This window comes from Taeniopygia guttata, chromosome 14 (genome assembly GCF_048771995.1).
Source record: "Taeniopygia guttata chromosome 14, bTaeGut7.mat, whole genome shotgun sequence".
In the NCBI taxonomy this organism is placed as follows: domain Eukaryota; kingdom Metazoa; phylum Chordata; class Aves; order Passeriformes; family Estrildidae; genus Taeniopygia; species Taeniopygia guttata.
Window position 1 is genome coordinate 15479163 of NC_133039.1, and position 17982 is coordinate 15497144.

General features: G+C 54.1%; 1 protein-coding gene across 3 annotated transcripts in view; it reads left to right on the forward strand.

The window, feature by feature from the left end:
* Positions 1 to 17982, forward strand: part of LOC100219675 (ankyrin repeat and fibronectin type-III domain-containing protein 1) — a 218667-nt gene that overhangs the window by 56717 nt on the left and 143968 nt on the right. The gene's annotated exons all lie outside the window — the stretch shown is intronic.

Sequence of the window (17982 nt, forward strand, 5' to 3'; positions counted from 1 at the left end):
CTGTGGGAACTGCTGCAGAACATCACCTCAGGGATGGGGATGAGCACAAGCAGGATGTGGCACCTGATGAGTGGCTGAAAGATGTTGGAGATGTTTAAGATGAGGCGGCCCTGCTGTGGGGTAAGGAATTCTCTGTTTTTTCTGTCTGCCTGGATCTGTGGCTCCAAGCTGCACCAGGACAGACAGGAGGGCACTGAGAGGTTGGGGGCCACTGTCTTTTGGGGATGTTTCTCCAGTATCTCTGTGGGACCTGTTCCCCACAGCCTCTGTGCTGCAGGAGAGTTGGGCACAAAAGGTATGGAAGCACTTGGGTTTTAAGCACCGTGTCCTGGTACCTGCAGAGAACTGGGTTCTGTGCTCCCTGTAGGGCAGCCCCTTGTCCCTCCCTGCTGGGTGCCATGCCAGCACTTCTCTGTGCTGTCTGTGGCCAGTTTGATTTGGCCTTTGGCTTACGCAGGTTTTAGGAACCTTTAGCTTTCCTTGATGTACCCACAGAGCTGTCTGTCTGTCAAGGAACAGAGCAGTTTTTTTGCAGAATGTGGGGATATGGATTTTTTTTTTCCTTGCTAAATCATTTGTGGCTCATTCCAGTGTAAAAGTTGTTGCTGTAGACTCAGCCATAGACTTTGACCTTGTGAAACCTGCTGAGAAAAGCAGGCTCATCCTACTTGGAAAGGTTTTCCAGAGGGCCCTTCAGCAGAGGCAGAAAGTGTGGAGGAAGGTCAACGGGCAGTGCTTGGCTGAGGCTTGGGCCAGTACAGGACCAGCATTCCCGACACAGCCCCAGAGCTGGGCTTGTAAATTCAAAGTACAGATCCTGCCAAGCTGAGGAAATTATTTCCAAGAGCAGTTCTGGGCTCCGTATCCTCCCAAGGCTGGGTTAGATAGTTTCCATCTCTGTGCTGGAGGTGTTGCAGCTTCCTCTGGGCTGGTGTTGTGCCATGGCCCTGCATGACACTGGCTCTGCCCAGCCTGGCTGGGGGAGGAATTGCTGCCAGGTGGGACCTGCTCTCCTCATGCGTGCGCAGCAGTGCAGGAGAGAGCACGATTTGCCATGTCAGTCGCTCATCTTTTAGGAAGAAGCTGGATTCATTTTTCTGGGCTGTTGCACTTCCCCACCCTGTAATGTTGATTTCTGGCTCTTTCCATGCTGACAGTCTGAGCTACCTTTGCTGTGTGATGCAGCTGCTTGGCTTGGTTTTAAATTTCCCCAAAAATGGAGTTTTGGGAATTGCTGAGAGAGGGAGAGGCTCTTGAGTCTTTGGGTGGGACCCTTCCATGGCAGGTGGATGGTAACAGGGCAGACCTGCTGCCCACATGCATCCAGGGCTGTGAGGCCACCCCACATCCATGTGATTAGGTGCTGCCTGGCAAGGGCTTTGTGCTGGTCATAGTCTCCTGAGCTTGTCCAAGGGAGAATTGGCTATAATTTATGTGAAAACACTGAAATCTGGCTTCCCTACTCCCCTGGCTATGACATGCTAGATGCTTCCAGGGCTGTATCTTTCAGTGCAGAGGGAGCACCTGCAAATCCTGCCTGGCCCCACTGTCCTGGAGCAGCTGCTCCTTCTGTGCCTGCCAGAGGCAGCACGCCTGCCTTCCTCCCAGAGCACTGGGGAGGGTGGGATTTCTCCAACCATGTCACTAGTGACATGTGTCTGCAGTCCCACTCTGCTGTGTGATGGATCTGCACGTACAGATTACTGGAATTTGCATAATTTGAATTTTAAATTAATTCCAATTTTTGTGATTGTCAGAACAAGTTTTCTTTCTAATAAGCCTTTCTTTTTAACTCGTCCAAGGCCTGCAGTGCTGTCAGCATTCCTGCCTCGGAGACAGGGAGCGGCTGATTGCTTTTGACATCTGTCTCTCACTCGGATCCCCTGCCTTCTCCCAGTCACTCCAGCTGTGAACAGACAGTGACCATGGCCAGGCTGGGACTGTGCTCTGAGACCTTGGGCATGTTGTTTGGGGTCACTTGGTGATGGCCCAAGGGACTGTTTTGGTTTTGTGCCCAGCTGGCTACTGAGATGGGCCACGGGAGCAGGGATGGAACCTTCTGCAGTGTCCCTTGCCAGGGGAGGAGAAGCGAGACATGGCTGAGTTACAGACTGTGCTGATCTCCTTGCCTTCACTGGAAAACTGGTTATTAAAGGCAGAATTAACCCTGTTAAACTCAGCATTAACCTTATGGAGCATTAAAAGAGGTCACCAGGGCCAACTCACTCTCTGTGGTGGTTGCTGGGACAGTCAGTGCAGATTGCAGCAGGGCTCTGAGGGAATTGTCCTCTTCCCTTTTCCCCATGGGAATTTCAAGTTCTCTGTGTCTAGGCCAATCGTTCTGGCATTGCCCACTCATTTTGTGGTGTTATGGCACTGACCCTGCTGCCTCTGAAGAGGAGGGGTGCCTGGGGTCTCACATGCTGACCCAGCTTGGTTTGAGGTCTCTACCCTGACCCCTCTGCTGCTCTGAAATGATGTGCTGCTCTCTGAGCATCGTGGAGGAGTTGCCCGGTTTGTGCAGTGGAGGTGGAGGAGAGCCCCTGGCATTGCCATGGCATCCCTGGTGCTGCCCCAGCTGCCCTGGCACTTCTGCTTGCTGTGGTTCCTGCAGGTTTCAAGTAGGTGACTCAAGGTTGTATTGCTTTCCTGCCTCTGCACTAATTAATTTCACTCTATACTCTCATGCACTAATTTATTTTTTAGTTATTATTGTTTGTGTATGATATTTTTCCAGGCAGTGATTCTGATATGAAATGTCTGTGGCCTGCAGGAAACATTTAGACTCTGTTTGTCTTGGGAGTTCTACAGATGAGTTGAGCAGAGGAAATCCCTGCCTGACAAAGTGATGATGACAGACACAGGTGGATTGGGATAGCAGAGCCTGGGAAGGGAGGCAGTGAGGGGAGGAACTCGCCATATGGCAGAGACCTGGTCACACCTGGTGCTCACTGGAGTCACTGGCTGCACCTGGGCTGGCACTAGCTGACAGGTACCTGTCCAGGTTTTCCTATTCCAGTGAATAATGATCAACCCATAAATGCCTCCTGTCCCCGGCTGTTGCTGCAGTGATGTTGAGGGGTGCAGAAACTGCCTCACCCCAGAGCAGCACCAGTCCATGGGGTGTGATTATCCTGGTCTGGGTTTTGGGTGCCAGGTGAGCTGAAGACAAGATAGGACCTTGGTAGAATCCATCTGTGCATTATCCTCATGGTTTGGTCTCATTCCTAAGTGTGCAGGGACCTCCCCAAGCCTGCTGGGTGCAGCGTGCTGTGTCCTGTGTGCAGCCAGTGCTAGAGGCTCTGGGGTGATGTTTGTGGTGACAGGGAGGTCAGGTCACTGCCACGATCCCTCTGGTCCAGTGAAATCCCACTCTCTCCGTGCTGGTGGTACCTCTCTCCTTGCTGTATTTTATTGGGTTCTGTTCTGACTGCTATGAACCACGCGCTCCCATACTTGATTTCAGAAAGGATCAGCAAGCAGACAGAAGATTCCTGCCTGTGTCTGTAGTTCAGTATGATAAAGAAATACATATATAAAAATAGAATCATAGAATCCTAGGGTAGTTTGGTTTGGAAAGAGCCCTAAAAATGATCTCGTCCCAACCCCTGCCATGAGCAGGGACACCTTCCACTACCCCAGGTTGCTCCAAGCCCTGTCCAAGCTGGACTTGGACACTGCCAGGCATGGGGCAGCCACAGCTGCTCTGGGTTGGAAAAATGACCATGTGGGAGGCAGGTCAGCTGTGCTTGGTGAGGAGGTGGAGCAGAGCAATGAGAGTCATCCTGGAGCTCCACACAGGCTGCCTCAGCTCCCAGAGCAGAGGGCAGGGACCGCCTGAGGGAGGGGATTGCAAAGGCAGGTGATGTTTGAGCGCTGTGCATCTCTCCTGGGGCCAGCCCCTCCTCTACACAGTGCTCACTGCCGACTGTTGTTCACTGAGCACTCAACAGAAAACCCAAACCCGATGAATAAGGTGTTGCTGGAGCCAGAGAGCGACTCATTCCCTGGAGAGCAGTCCCTGGGAGCCGGGAGGAGGCTCCCTGTGAATCACCCCACTTTGCAAATTAGTGTGGGAGTAAACAGGCACAGCAAAGCTGCAAACCCAAACCTACCCGGCTCATTTCTCTGGTTTTATTTACAGCAGCAGCTCCTGACGTCCCAGCTGGTGCTTTGTGGTGCCTGTAGGAAAGCAGGGATGGCTTGGGAAGAGCACAGCATGCTGTGGGACTGCTCTCAGCATCCCACCCAAAGGGAGATGTCTCCTGTGGGAGGAATTAGGAAGCAGAGGAGCAGTTTGTGGGGAATGCAGCAGGCCATGCTGGCAGAGAGGGGGTTCTGGTGGGGCTGAGGACAATGTGAGACATCCCACTTTGTCAAAGCCAGGCTGGGACAGGCTGTGGCGGCTGTGACAGTCAGAATGAGCTGGGGTGGGTGAGGCCTCTCCTGTTTGCTGTGAGAGAGGTGGGCCCAGTGCTGGAAAGGTTTAAGGCACAGGAATCTAAAATTGACACACAGAAAATGTGGGATCCTGAGCTGGAAAGTGGGAGGGGTTTGTTGCTGAGGACCAGACTTTGAGTTTGATTTCAATGCTGTTGTTGCAGGGTGGATACTAGTGAGACTGACATATCATTTTCCAAGAAAATATACAGGCTGGCTTTGGTCCTAACCTGGGCCTTTCTGTCGAATTTTTATCTTCTTTTTGCCAGGGTCAGGATTAAAATGCGAGATGGCATTTCTTGTTGGGACTCAGATGTTTATTAGTTCTTATCTATGTTACATTCTCACAAACCCTGAGTTCTACAGCACTTCACTCTAACAAACTAAAATCTCTTATCTCTCACAGTGAGAGTCCCATCTCTCTCTGTACAAGACCTTTTAAGGATAAACTGTCCAGTTAAGAAATGACAACTAAATTAATTTTACTTTTAACCCAATAACCAACAACCCGTGCCTGCAATGTGGGCTTTTTTATCCAATTACACAAAACCAGCCAAACCCATGGAGAAGGACTAACCTCTGCCCTAAAACCTCCATCCTGCTTACTGTATTCTGTAGCCCTAAACTCTGAGTTTCCCACCATGTAACATTACACACTTCTATTCAGACTCCACACCCACAATAATCCCAGTGCCATCATTCCATTTTGGAAGCTTCTCCACGGCCTCAGGTCAATGCAGAGTTCTCCTGGGGGTCAGTGCCTGGCAGCACAGTAAGGCTGAAATTCTCAGAGTTCCACCACTTTTCCAAATAACTTATGCAAACTCCCATGACATAACCTCTAGATTCAAAATACAACAACTGCAGTGAGAAACTATCACACTGTCCCAGCAAACCTGCAGTGTTTGCTCCCTCTGCTGGCTTCACGCTGGGGAGGAGAGCCTGGATCCCCCTGCCCAGGGCTGCCAGTGCTGGGGAGCGTGGGGCATCCCACAGGCTGGCAGAGACAAGCAGCAGCTTCAGCAAGCTCCCAGTGAAACATCCTACACCCAGGCTGGGGCAGTCCCAAACACAAGCACAGACAGGGCAGGGAAAGCATCAAGAGGAGTCCTGAGTAGGGCTTAGAGATGTTGGTGGGTGAGGGTTGGACCTGCCCTGGCCATGAGCACCCAGAAGCCCCCAAGGCTTGGCTGACACCCCAGCGTGGGCAGCAGGGGGGGATTCTGCCCCTCTGCCCCCTCAGGTGAGACCCCACCTGCAGAGCTGCTCCAGCCCTGGGGCCAACAGCAGCAGGACCTGGAGCTGCTGGAGAGAGTCCAGAGGAGCCCAGGGAGATCCCCAAGGGCTGGAGCCCCTCTGCTCTGGAGCCAGGCTGGGAGAGCTGGGGGTGCTCAGCTCAGGGATGCCTCAGAGCCCCTGCCAGGGCCTAGAGGGGCTCCAGGAGAGCTGGAGAGGGACTGGGGACAAGGGATGGAGGGACAGGACACAGGGAATGGCTCCCACTGCCAGAGGGCAGGGATGGATGGGATATTGGGAAGGAATTGTTCCCTGGGAGGGTGGGCAGGCCCTGGCACAGGGTGCCCAGAGCAGCTGTGGCTGCCCCTGGATCCCTGGCAGTGCCCAAGGCCAGGTTGGACATTGGGGCTTGGAGCAACCTGGGATAATGGAAGGTGTCCCTGGACATGGCAGGGGGTTGGGATGGGTTTTAACAGGCCTTCCAATCCATTCTTTGATTCTGTGAAGTTTCCAGTCTCTGATGTGTTACCATTTATATTTCTGCACAAGGAACATCAAATGCTCAGCGAGCAGCAGGGGAGGCGGAGGAGAAGAGAAGAGTTGTTTGCCGACTTCCAATTTTACTTTGCTTCTACCAGTGAGACTTACCAAAAATGTGCACTGTGTCCTTTGGTTTGTGAAGTTTGTGTGAAAAAAGAAAATAACCACAGTGATTTAAAATATGTGAGACACTACTTTGTGAGCTGGAGTATTCCTCCTCCGTGGCAGGACTGGAGCCTTATGTGAAACTCGAAAGATTTCTGGGGTTGGAACTCCAGGCCTGTCTGGGCTTTTGGCAGTGCAGGGTGAGCTGGGGATGCTGTGGGCTGCAGCCAGCAATGGTCCAGCTGTGTGGAAAATCAAATGCTTTTGGCTCCAACCTGCTGTGCATGAGGCCTTTTGTTGGTGCACCCCGGATCAGTGTCTGGTTGGTGTGAGGGGAAGCTTCAACTTCTCCACTTGCCTTTGACTGGTTGTCCCCTCCCAACAGCTGGCTGTGATGGTGACAGTGACATGCCTGCTGCCCAGGCCCTTCCTGGCCTTGACATCCAGCAAGAGAGGTCCTGGCTGCTGGGGCTGTTCCTGTTAATCCCAAAGTGCACACTCTGGTGGGTTTTGTCATCCTGATTTCCCTTTCCTCTGGGGATTGCCACTAAGAATGGCTTTGTGATGGCAGGTCCCTGGATCCAGCTGGGTCACTGCTTAGACCAGGTGTAGTAAATCCCATCCTCTGCTGCCCATGGGGCCTCTTAATCCACCTGCAGTCCTTCCTTTTGTTTCCCTGGGAAATATGTTCCTCTGCTCTTTCTCTTGAGCCCGTTGCAGTTGTTTCCCAGATCTCAGAAAGGAAATCTGGCTGTTGCAATGTGTCCCCTTACAGCTCAGACCCACAGTCTGCAGCTTTTTGGGTCTCTTGCTGTGAGGGAGGCAGGTGCCCCAGGTTTGTGAGCAAATGGTGCCATCTCCATGTGCCTTTCCTGCACAACTGGAGCATGCCACTGAAGAAGGTGCTTTGACAGCCCGAGGTTTAAATCCTTCAGAGCACTTTCCCTGCAAACACTTCCCTGCAGGAAGGTGCTTGTGGCTGAATAGGCCCTTTGGGACACAGCTGTGGCCGCACAGAGACTGAGGTGGATTGAACTGCCTGGCTGGGAGCACCTGAGCGCAGTGGCTGTGTGAAGGTGGCACTCTGTGTGTGCTGGGTGCCACCAGCTGCAGCTGCAGAGCCTCTCCGGGTGCAGCCTGCCTGGGATGTGCTGGGTAGATCACCAGGGGCTGTAAGGCAGCTCTCCCAGGAGGAAGCAGAGCTGGAGCTGCAGGGCAGTGCTGCAGCACGGCTGCAGTAGCGGCGCAGCGCTGCAAGAGGTCTCTGCAGCACTGCGCTTGGCACAGCCGCCCCGCAGCTCTGCTCCTCTGCTCCAGCCTTCCTCTCTTCCCCTGCCTGCAGGGCTGTGTTCTACTGCCCCTGCCCTCGCTACAGAGCTCTCAGTTCTCAGCTTCTGCATCAGGGGATTCCAGCCTGGTTCCAGTTGGGATGGACCTTAGAGCTCATCCCATCCCAGCCCTGCCATGGGCAGGGACACCTTCCATAGCCCAGGTTGCTCCAAGCCCTGTCCAACCTGGCCTTGGATCCTTCCAGGGGTGTAGGCTCAGCACAACTGCTCTGGGCACCCTGTGCCAGGGCCTGCCCACCCTCCCAGGGAACAATTCCCAATTCCCAATATCCCATCCATCCCTGCCCTCTGGCAGTGGAGATGTTGTTACAGACAGAGCTCGATGTGAACGCAGCTTTTTGTGGCACACAGACACAGAGCTGTCCCTCCTGCCCTGCAGCTCCCGTGGGGCTCACGGTGGCAGAGCTGATGTTCAATAGCTCCTGGCAGTGGGATGTGGCAGGACAGTGCCACCCTGCTCCACGGGACACCAGCATGTACAGGGCAGACCTGATGGTCCCACTGGAGTTGCCATGCGTCTCCTTTCCCCCTTTGTTGCACAGTGCCCACCGTGGCACATGGGAACCCATGGGCTCCATGAGTTGGGGCACACACTGGAGCTGGTTCAGCTCCTTGGAGAAAGTTGACAGTGGAAAGTTTGGTGGAGACTGGGAATGGAGAGAGCTCTGCCATCCCAGGGTCCCTGGCAGGCCCCACAGCTTTTCTCCCTCTCCAGGAGGAGCCTGACACTTCCCCTGGAGCACAGCAGGCTGAGGAGGGAGCTGGCAGCGATCTCAAAGGGACCTTGAGGCTGGAGATTAAGTGGAGCATTTCCGGTGGGAACAGGCTGGGGCTGGGGTCGGGTGTCACCTCCCTTTGACTGCAGCAAAGCCTTGTTGCAGTTGGGGAGGATGGAAAAAGAAAGGCTTCTGAAACCCAAGAGCTGTTCTGCTATTTACTTTGGTTCTGGTTTTACTCCAAGAATAGAAACAAAGACGATAGATTTGCATCACCAGGAGCAATTTGAGGAGGGAGGAGGAAGTGATGGGACCTTACTAGTGACAGGAATGTGCTGGCAGGAGGAGGGCTCCGGTGACAGGGAGGCGGTTTGACCTGGGGGCTCCTATTAGCATTTTGTTCATCTCACTTGTGGTTTATTTTTTAATGGTGAGTTGGTGAGGTTCAGCAGCTGAGCCCTGTCTCTGTCAGGGAGCACTTGCAGAGGCAGAGGGTGCCCAGGCTGCTGCACGGAGGAAGGTGCCTTTGGAGGTGCCCCACTTGCATAATCGGGTCTTGATCTCCTGAAAAGAAAAGGAGACTAATCTCTCTCTGCACTGACTATTTACATGTCACATGTAAAGCTGGTTTTCTTCCTTCCTGCTGCTGCAGTGATATCTGCAGTCTGAGCCCAGCCCCACCAGAAGACTGAGAACAGCCACAGTGGGGTGGTAGAGGGGTTTCTGTGAGACCCTCAGACCCTCACCCTAGGGGAAGGAGGGCTGGGATGAGGAGGGATGGGATGGATGCTTTGCCTGTGGAGCTCTAGATGGTCATTTAAAGGCAGGGGGTGTGTTTGTTGCTGGCCTGCTGAACCTCTCCTTGCTGAAGCCTCTGGGCAGCCCAGGAGAAGGGAACCTGGCTGGCACCAGGGGCAGCTGGGAGGGGAGCAGGAAGGCTGAATGGTGTTTTTGTAGGAGAGAATTTCCTCATTTCTCTGGCTGTTACAGAGGTGGCTTTCCAGGGTAACTTTTCTGAGATGTCCAGCTATCAGCATGACAACATTCAACTTCTGAATGTCCCAATTTCCTGACAGAAGAAATGTCCAGCCTTGTGATAAGTTTCAGCACTTCTGGACACTTTGAGGAAAGCAGGATGAAACAGCTGTCCTGGAATGACCTTACAGGCTCCCAGTGCCCCTGTGGGGTGGTGGGGTCTTGGAAAGACCCCAGTTTCAGCTTGGGGTGTTGGGGTCTTGACATTCTTGTCTAGGCCCCTGTTCCCCCCTGGGGAGAGAAGGAGGAAACTGGTTGCTGGAGCAGATCAGGGATGGAACTCCATGTCAGGAAGCTCCAAGAGACATTGATAGGTCCCTGCTGGACCCATGCCTGGGCCCTGGTTCAGCCCCTACTGCCCCTGGCAGTAACTGGTGTACTGGGAGGAGGAGCCACGTGCTGGTACCTGAGCTGGGAGGGAGCTCGTGCCCACCCTGCTTGGGCTTTGTGCTGCTTCCCCTCTTGAGGGGGTTGTAATTCTCTTTCAATAATTGGCCTCTGCATCTTTGTGTGTGGGTTGCTCTTTCAGGCTTGAAAGTTGTCAGCAAACCCAGCCCATGGCTCTGCTGATGATCCAGGTTTTGTCCAGATGACCCTTCAGTGTTCCGTGGGGCTGCCAGGTACCCCTGGTGCCATCTGCTGCGTTGGCTCTGCAGCAATATGTTGTACAATGGGTGGCATGTGGAGCACTGGCTGCCCCAAAAGTAGGGAAAACAGAGTCCTGGTGCCTGGTGCTGGCCTGGGAGTGGGTTTGTTCTGACTGCAGCCCTTTGCTTGCTGTGAAAAGGTACCAGGTTCTTTGCACTGAGACTGAGCTTTGTGATGCTCCAAAAGGAACAAAGGAACCGTTTCCTGGGAGCCTTTCTGTTGTTGATCCCATAGGAAGGATTTGGGCAGGAAGCAGGAGGTGTGCCTGGAGAGTCCCAGTGGGCTTCAGGTGAATCCAGCCTTTCCCTGACAGCTCTGGCTGTTCTGTGGTTATGTGTGCTTTTAACCAAGATCCTCAGGGTGCTGTTTTGTTCATCTCGCTTTTGGAGAGCACTGAAGAGCTGCCCAGAGAATTTGTGGAGTCTCCCTTGCTGGGGTTATTCAAAACCCACTTGGACAGAATCCTGTGTGCTCCGGGATGACCTTGCTTGAGCAGGGAGGTGGGACCAGATGACCCCTCCAGTTGTCCTTCCATCCTGAACTATTCTGGAATTCTGTGACAATACTGGTGGTCTGATCCAACTTTCCTAACCTTTCTGCACCGAGCCTGTGAGTCGGCACGTTCTCAGGGAGGTACAGCCCTTCTACCATCCTTCATCTTCTTCCTGAGCCTGCATTGCCACCAGAGAGCCTCTGGATGTAATCATGCATTGCCTGGTATATCAGCAAAGCTGCTTTGGCATCTGGGAGCTGCAAACCTTCAGCTTGAGTGTTGCTGTGGGTGAATGAATGAATAACAGGAGCAGCCCTGGAGGTGCCTCCTCTGAGTCCTGCAGGACACCTGGAGCTGGAGCAGTCGAACACGGCGTGACCAGAGCTCTGTCAGCTGGGCACATTCTCCTCGAGGTGTCCAACCAACCAGCCAAACTGGGCTAAATTCCTGGCCCATTCAGAAATCAGAGTGTTTTCCTTACCTACCCTGGCAGCCACATAGAGTGTCACTGAGCTCTGTGGTTGTGGTGCCTGAGCTGCTTCTGGGGATTGTCTGTCCTCCCTCTGGGGTGGCTGTTTGTCCAGCCAGGGTGACGCTCCTGGGCGTCCTGTTCCTGCTCACGGTGGTGGCTGGGAGTGCTGAGCTGCACCATCTGACTGTTGGAGATGGATTTTCATGGGAACCCTCAGGAACTGTGGTGTGGTGAAATGGATCTGCCCCAGCACACGTGCCCAGGGTGTGGATGGACCTGGTCACTCCTGGGGAGCTCCTTCCAGCTTTACAGGGCCAGCCTGCTCCCATCAGGCCTGCAGTGCTTGAGGAAGCAGAGGCAAGGCTTCCTCTGGGGTCAGGCTTTGTCCTGTGCTGTGGGAGCTGTCATGGGAGCGTTCTGCAGCTCTGCTGGCAGGACGGGCAGTGCTTGGCATGCAGAATCCTTCTGCTGCTTTTCCATCCCAGCCACAGCTGGGTTTGGTTCACTCTCCTTGTTTTCTGTGTGTGGGTCTAACAAAAGCCTGGTTACTTCCCTTAGGAGAGCATTGGGGAAGCCATGAGAGCCACCAACGGTGCTGCAAAGTCTTTACAGAAGAAGCCTATGCCCTTGCTGAGGAAAGGCAGCTTTTTCATCCTGATAGGGAAATAGATGACCAAGTTACTGTCAGAGAGTGGTGGTGGAAAATATCCTGCATTTGGAGACCTCTTTCAAACAGTGACAAGCCACCTTTGTTCTGTGCAGGTCTCCTTGGCCACAGAAAGCCATTTAGATCAGCAGCAAAAGCAAATCTTGGTCCAGGGATGTGATGGTTTTACTTTGCAAGTTCTTTTTGCATAGGGTAGACCTTTATTTAGTCTTGGTTTTGTTTCTCAGTTCCCATCACACACAGACTCACACCCTCACACTCTTGGACCTTTCTCCAGGACTATCCCATGCCCCACAGGCATCACTCCCCCTTCCCAAAAAGTTATTGTTCCTAGCTCTGCTGGAATGTTAATTGGGGGAAGTGAATAACCAGGGCTCCCCTCTGCCTAACCTTCCCCAGCCCCCTCTTAACGGGCAAATTGCATTTATTTAGGCATTAAAGGTCCTGTCTCTCCTCCCCTGGGCAGACTGAAGTGTCCATTGTGCAGCTCTGCCTTGGAATTTGCTGCCATTTGTTCAAGGAATGTTCTTTCAAAGAAAAGCAATTTTTAAGGAGGGTGGGGGGTACAACACCCCTTTCTCTTGCTGCAGGGACAGATGAGTTATGTTGGGCAGAGGTGGGCACAGGGGTAGGTTTGTCATTGGTGCTGTTCCCAGGGTCACTCAGGCTTCGTGCCTGGGAGGGAATGTGAATGTTTCCCTGTCTTTCCTTGGTGAGGCCGTGGAGGAGGCAGGGAATGTGAAATCCAGCCGTATCTGTAGCGGGAAGCAAGTGGATTGTGTGGGTGCTCAGGGTGTGGCTTCCTGCCAGCTGTGGGGTCTGGGTCCCCATCCCGTGTCCTGCCAGCCCATCCCGTGTCCTGCCAGCCCATCCCGTGTCCTGCCAGCCCATCCCGTGTCCTGCCAGCCCATCCCGTGTCCTGCCAGCCCATCCCGTGCAGCTCTGCAGGGCTGGGACTGAGCCTGTGCCCACGGGAGGGGTTTTCCCAGCGAGAATGCGGTTTGAGACCATCCCTGAGAAGTCACAAACCCATCCCAGGGGACTGTGGGTTGGTGCCTGTGTCTCTCAGTGGTGAATGCTCCACTGGGTGCAGCCCTGACGGCTCCAGGCTGTGGTTTGTGGCAGAGGTGACACTTCCCACAGGTGTGGGCCTGGGCTGGGGGCCCCTCACCAGAGCCCAGACACCCCATGCTATAAAGGCTGCAGGAAAAGTTTGCCTGCAGGCTTGGAGGTGTGTTTATCCATGAAAGCATCAATATTTTTGTTTTCCTGCTCACTGGGCTTTGGATTCACCAGGTGAACAATTGTGGGGGGGTTTAAATCACAGAATGGATAGAATGGATTGGGTTGAAAAGGATCTTAACAGCTCATTCCACCACTGTGCCATGGGCAGGGACACCTTCCACTGTCCCAGGCTGCTCCAAGCCCCATCCAGCCTGGCCTTGGGCACTGCCAGGGATCCAGGGACAGCCACAGCTGCTCTGGGCACCCTGTGCCAGGGCTGCCCACCCTGCCAGGGAACAATTCCTTCCCAATATCCCATCCATCCCTGCCCTCTGGCAGTGGGAAGCTGTTCCCCCTTGTGCTGTCCCTCCAGGCCCTCATCGAAAGCCTTTCCCCAGCCTTCCTGTAGCCCCTTTGGAGAGGCTCTAAGGTCTCCTTTTGGTGGTGACTGCAGGGACGTGGATGTCCTGTCCTTGGTTCCCCAGCTCGTGCTGCTTATGTCACAATTGTCCCAGATGTCACAGCCCAGCTGGGCTTGGGCTCAGGACTTACCACATGTGGAGCAAGTGCTTTGCTTAGATGAAACTCTGAAATTTTAGTTATGGATGGGATTGGCTGGTGGGGCATCTCTAGTGCTCTTTATTTTGACACTGAATTTGTCATGCAGGATGTTTGCACAGGTAATTCCAGTCCCACAGCAGGCTCCTGTGGTACCCTGCAGGTGTGGGGCTTGCTGGGAGGGTTATGGCAGAGAGGGGGGTCCTGGCATTGCCATGGGGTGTTTCTGCCCAGAGGACCAAGGCTGATGAGCTGCAGAATCCTGGAGGGTCCAGAGAGATGGTAGTGGAGGGGAGAGGTTATTCCTGTCTGATTCTTTCCATTATAGGGAACTGTCCTGTTTTCTTAGGTACAGTGATTTTTATTGTGTCAGCATTTGGTGTTGTTTTGTGGCCCCAGGTTTGACTTGGGAACCTGATGCAAAGTTTGGAGGGAGCTTTGTCTTGTGGTCCTGTGGTGGACATGGAGGGGAGGCAAGGAAGTGTCAGGAGTGGGCTGGCCCTGGAGGTGGGCCTGGAGAGAGGAAATGGTGCTCTGGGGGTCTTGGAAAGCTCAAATATCCCCAGAGAGATATCAGATATTGTGGAGGAGTCTGCAGAAGGGAATACAGAGAGTTTGCAAGTTGGAGAGCTCAGGTGAACCCCCTGGAAGACCTCTCTCCCTCCGTGTGCAAACCTGTTTGGGGATCATGGAATGATAAAGATTGGAAAAAAACTCCAAGATCATTGAGTCCAACTGTTAACCCAGCACCACTGTATTCACCACTAACCCATGTCCCCATATGTCACATCCACAGATTTTTTAAATTCCCCCAGGGATGGTGACTCCTTCACTGCCCTGGACGGCCTGAGTCAGTGTCTGACCACTCTTTCCATATCCCCAGTATCCAATCTGAACTTACCCTGGCACGATTTGAGGCCATTTCCTCTCATCCTTGTTCTCTGGGAGCAGTGTCTGACCCTCACCTGGTTGCACCCTCCTGTCAGTGAGGATCCAGAAGGTCCCTGTGCAAGAGAAGAGGATGGAGCCCTTCTCAGCATGGGGCAGTGGGACCCTCCCTTCTGGAGCCTGATGGATGCAGATGCTCTGTGGGGATCCAAGTGCTACACTGCAGTGGCAGCAAAATGGATTTGTTTCTCCCACTGCATGAGAATATGAACACCATGTGACTTTGAAGCTTGATGTGGAGCAGTTTGTTGTAACACAGGAAGGTGTTGCTGGGACTGACTGCTGGAGCCATGCCTTGGCACAGATTTTGGTCTCCCAGGCTGCCGGGACTGTCCACGTGTCTGTCCACCCTGATGTCCCACCCACAGCCCAGCACAGCCTGGCAGACCAAAGGAGAGGCTGGGTGTGCTCTGGGAGGCTCAAAAACCACTTCATTCCCTGACTGGTTTGGTTATTTTTATTTCTAAGGCTTGCACTTTGGAAGCACATCACCCTCACCCCATCACTTCTAGGCAAGCGATACTCCAGACCAAATGAATAATTCCAGAGTGGTTGAAGTTAAAGCAGGTAATTCTGCAGAAATAGCATTGGATTGGAAACTGAGACCTCAGTCCAGATCTCCTGACACAATGTCCTGTAGGATCTCAGGCCCTTGGAAAGCAAATTCCTCGTGATGTGAGCTGAGTTTTGGCAAGCGAGCCTGGGAGCTGGTGAGCACTGCACAGCTCCCAGCAGCAGGAGAGGTGAGGTTTGTGCTGGGCTGATGCTCAGCCCTGTCTTGTACTCAGTCCCTGCCCTTTTCACAGAATCATAAAATATCCTGAGCTGGAAGGGACCCACAGGGATCATCCAGCCCAGCTCCTGGCCCTGCACAGACACCCCAACAATCCCACCCTGTGCATCCCTGAGATCATTGTCCAAACACTCCTGCAGCTCTGGCAGCCTCGGGGCTGTGCCCAGTCCCTGGGGAGCCTGGGCAGTGCCAGCACCTCTGGGGGAAGAACCTTTCCTGATATCCCACCTAAACCTCCCCTGGCACAGCTTCAGCCATTCCCTGGTTCTGCCCCTGGCCAGAGAGAGCAAAGATTGAAGCTGCTCCTTCTGAGGAAGCTGTAGACCTGATGAGATTCCTTCTGTGCAGCAGCCCTCTGGAGACTCAGGATAGCTCTTGCTTCCCAGCTCTTTCCCATGTGGCACGCAGTGCTTTGCACTGGTGGGTACCACTGCCTGCCCCGTGTCTGGTTGCTCAGCAGCTTTGGAGCATCTGAGCAGGCATGAAACCCCTGAGATGCAGCAGAGGCAGGTGTTGCCTGCTTGGCAGCAGCAGCCCCAGCAGAGCCCCTCTGTAGCAGGGCTGGTGTTTGATGCTGAGTGTAGCAGCAGCAGTGCCTGCCCGGGCTGCACGCCCCTCTGGGAACCCCCACGCTGTGGTGCCACCCCCACGCTCTGCCCGGCCACGGCTGCACAAAGTGAGCAATTCCCATCTTCTGCAGGGATTAAACCCCGTTTTTTCCTTGCCAGCCCGAGTGCCTGTGCAGCTCCAGCCCCTCTCTGTCCCCAGCCTCTCCTTCCCTCCAGCCCTTGTCCCCCATCCTCGCGTCTCCCTCTCCTCTTCCTTTTGCTCCCCTCTTGCAGCTGCTGCTTCCTGCTCAGTGCTGGGCCACTCTGTCAGCAGGGAGAGGTGCAGGCAGCGTTCCCATGTCTGGGATTCAATGGGAGGGGCACTGTCCTGGCAGGAGGAGGTGGCAGGTCCTGGCTTTACCCTTCCCCTCCTTCTTTCAGTGCAAAGGAGGGAGAGCAGCAGCTGAACCAGACCTGAACCAGCTGAATTCTGGGCCTTGTCTGTTGCTTTTGGAGAGGCTTTGTTGTTCATGTGTTGCTGATTTGTATATTCATGATTAAACCTGCAGCTGTCCAGTGCTGGGAGGATTTGGGATGAATTAGAATGACAAGAGACATGGTCTTTACAAATAAAGTAATCATTTCTCCCTGCACTTCACATTCATCCTCTTTCAAAGGGTCTCTGTGTGACGCAGATTTGCTGCACTTTGATGCTGGGACTGCTGGGAGATGTCTGGATCTTGCAGTGCTCTTTATTCCTGTGGCAGCCGTGGGTGCAGTGACGTGGGAGGAAGGGGCAGTGTGTTAAATGGTCTGATAGTTTCTAATGGTGTCAAATTCTGCCATTTAAATTGGGACTTTCATGCTAGAGAAGAATTGAAAGGGGAAGATGGGCGTGAAAATCGCTGCCGTGGGCCTCCGTTCCTGCTCAGCGTCCCTGTCGGGTGCTTGTTTATGGAGCTCCCTCCCCGTGGTCCCACTTCCCCTCCCACTGGAGCTTAATCCCCTGCCGTGGCATCCCTGTGTTGCCATGGAAATTGCCATCTGCCGTGGCGGGCGCTTCACCTCTGCCTGCTGGCGAGCAGGAGCCGGGGTGCCCCGGTGGGGAGGTGGCACTGGGGAGGTGGCACGGCTCCTGTGGGACCTCGGCTTGGGGCTGTGGTAGCTGCAGGTCAGCACGTGCCCTGCAGTAGCAGGGGACTGGGACACAGGTGGCATCAGCAGTGTCCCTGTCTGACACGCTGCAGTCATGGCTTTGACTTTTTGTTGGTGTCTGAAGGTAACAGTCAGCAGAAGTGGTGGCCCTGCTGCTGGTGGCAGTGTGGGTGGTCGGTCACTCCCTGGCCCCTGTTTTCCCATGACCAAGCAGTTCTGCATCCTTTTATTCCCAGGATCTGGACCCTACATCCATGCTGCCAGTGCCTTAGGGTGAGGTTCTTCCAGTAATCACCCACAGCTCATGCTAAAGTTTTCTGAAATGACTGCAGCTTCAGGTCCTCACCCTCCCGGACTCTGAGAATGTGAGCTGTTTGCTCATTGAAAACACCCCAGAGATGCCTGGGACTTCTCCACTGGGTGCTGGACAGGTTCCTGCTCCCTTCCCAGGGCGGTGACAGAGGCGGTTGCTCCGTTTTCCTGCCGTGGCATGAAGGGTTTGTGTGGGAGTGGTGGCAGAGGGCAGGTGGAGCTCGGGGTGAGCGCTGGCCCGAGGCCATGAGGGTGATGTAGGAACCACAATGCCAGGGCTGTGGGACCTGCCTGGCTGGGGAGGCACAGGAGTGCAGATGTGAGTCCATGGTTTTGGTTTTGAATGTTTTTCCCAAGCTCCACTGAGGACTGTTGAAGCCCCAAGAATTGCAGCATGAGAGGAGGGCTCAGTGGGGGATTGAGGTTTCTGTGGGTCCATCTGTAGGGCTGCTGGTGTCTGGGAGCTCTCGGGGTGATCTCTGACTGTGGTGGTGGTTGGTGGTCGTGCCTGAAGGCCTGGGCAAGGGCAGCTCTACCATAGCTGGCACAGGCTGTTGTGGCACTGGTGGGTGACAGATATGTGGTACAGTGTTGTTCTGGGCACCAGAGCTGGGTGGAAAGAGATCCACTGGGTCATGGTGGTGTTAGTGGTGTCCAAGGCCAGGCTGGACAGAGCTTGGAGCAGTCTGAGATAGTGGGAGGTGTCCCTGCCCATGGTAGGGGTGGAAAGGAAGAACTTTAAG